The sequence below is a fragment of the Cryptomeria japonica genome, unplaced genomic scaffold (genome assembly GCF_030272615.1).
Source record: "Cryptomeria japonica unplaced genomic scaffold, Sugi_1.0 HiC_scaffold_156, whole genome shotgun sequence".
In the NCBI taxonomy this organism is placed as follows: Eukaryota; Viridiplantae; Streptophyta; class Pinopsida; order Cupressales; family Cupressaceae; genus Cryptomeria; species Cryptomeria japonica.
In genome coordinates this window covers 277,501-279,787 of record NW_026728978.1, presented here as the reverse complement: position 1 = coordinate 279,787, position 2,287 = coordinate 277,501, and positions in this window count along the sequence as shown.

Below are 2,287 nucleotides of genomic sequence, written 5' to 3'. Positions count from 1 at the left end.
CGTGCACGCCGCACCTTGGAGCACACTTCGGAGCGCTCCTTGGTGCGCACCATGGTGCCCACCAGGGCGCGCAACCCCGCCGAAGGTGCACGCGAGGTGCGCACCCGGGGCAAACCGGGCTCCGACTTCGTGCACGCCGCACCTTGGAGCACACTTCGGAGCGCTCCTTGGTGCGCACCATGGTGCCCACCAGGGCGCGCAACCCCGCCGAAGGTGCACGCGAGGTGCGCACCCGGGGCAAACCGGGCTCCGACTTCGTGCACGCCATGGTGCGCACCGCGGCGAAGGTGCGCACCCGGGGCAAACCGGGCTCCGACTTCGTGCACGCCGCACCTTGGAGCACACTTCGGAGCGCTCCTTGGTGCGCACCAGGGCGCGCAACCCAGCCGAGGTGCCCACCCCGGCGAAGGTGCACGCGAGGTGCGTACCCGGGGCAAACCGGGCTCCGACTTCGTGCACGCCGCACCTTGGAGCACACTTCGGAGCGCTCCTTGGTGCGCACCATGGTGCCCACCAGGCCGCGCAACCCAGCCAAGGTGTGCGCACCAAGGTGCACGCGAGGTGCGCACCCGGGGCAAACCGGGGTCCGACTTCGTGCACGCCGCACCTTGGAGCACACATCGGGGCGCTCCCGGGTTCGCACCGGCGTTGCGCACCGTGGTGGGCACCTCGGAGCACACCAAGGTGGGCAGCGAGGTGCGCACCTTTGATGCGATGCCTTCACTAATTTCCATAAAAGGCAAAAAAAAAACGAGATTTTAAAATTTCCGTTTTGAAAGATAGTGAGAAAAAGGGAATGCTGGTGCCATCTTGAGCCCGCCCTGGTGCGCAGCCCAGCCAAGGTGTGCGCACCAAGGTGCCCACCCTGGCGAAGGTGCGCGCCCGGGCAATTAACCCAACTTCCAACTTCGCGCGCGCCAGGGTGGGAGCGCACCCAACAACCGGGCCTGGGAAGAGCCAATGCGAGAAACCCCACCAAACGCTCTGACAAAAAAAGAGGGGGCGCTCCAGTAACCCCGCTTCGGAGCGCACCCTGGGCAAACCCAGCCAAGGTGCCCACCCCGGCCAAGGTGCAGGCGAGGTGCGCACCCGGGGCAAACCGGGCTCCGACAACGTGCACGCCGCACCTTGGAGCACACTTCGTAGCGCTCCCGGGTGCGCACCTCAGAGCACACCAAGGTGGGCAGCGAGGTGCGCACCTTTGATGCGCTGCCTTCACTAATTTCCAGAAAAGGCAAAAAAAAAAGGAGATTTTAAAATTTCCGTTTTGAAAGATAGTGAAAAAAACGGAACGCGCGTGCCATCTTGAGCCCGCCCTGGTGCGCAGCCCAGGTAAGGTGCCCACCCTGGCAAAGGTGCGCACCCGGGCAATTAACCCTACTTCCGACTTCGTGCGCGCCAGGGTGGCAACCGGGCCTCGGAAGAGCCAATGCGAGAAACCCCACCAAACGCTCCGACAAAAAAAGAGGCGGCGCTCCAATAACCCCGCTTCGGAGCGCAGCCGGGGCAAACCCAGCCAAGGTGCCCACCCCGACGAAGGTGCACGCGAGGTGCGCACCCGGGGCAAACCGGGCTCCGACAACGTGCACGCAGCACCTTGGAGCACACTTCGAAGCACTCCCGGGTGCCCACCGGCGTTGCGCACCGTGGTGGGCAGCGAGGTGCGCACCTTTGATGCGCTGCCTTCACTAATTTCCAGAAAAAGGCAAAAAAAAATGAGATTTTAAAATTTCCGTTTTGAAAGATAGTGAAAAAAAAGGAACGCGGGTGCCATCTTGAGCCCGCCCTGGTGCGCAGCCCAGGCAAGGCATGCGCACCAAGGTGCCCACCCGAGGTGCACACCCGGGGCAAACCGGGCTCCGACTTCGTGCAGGCCGCACCTTGGAGCACACTTCGGAGCGCTCCTTGGTGCGCACCATGGTGCCCACCAGGGCGCGCAACCCAGCCAAGGTCTGCACACCAAGGTGCCCACCCCGGCGAAGGTGCACGCGAGGTGCGCACCCGGGGCAAACCGGGCTCCGACTTCGTGCACGCCATGGTGCCCACCGCGGCGAAGGTGCACGCGAGGTGCGCACCCGGGGCAAACCGGGCTCCGACTTCGTGCACGCCGCACCTTGGAGCACACTTCGGAGCGCTCCTTGGTGCGCACCATGGTGCCCACCAGGGCGCGCAACCCAGCCAAGGTGTGCGCACCAAGGTGCACGCGAGGTGCGCACCCGGGGCAAACCGGGGTCCGACTTCGTGCACGCCGCACCTTGGAGCACACATCGGAGCGCTCCCAGGTTCG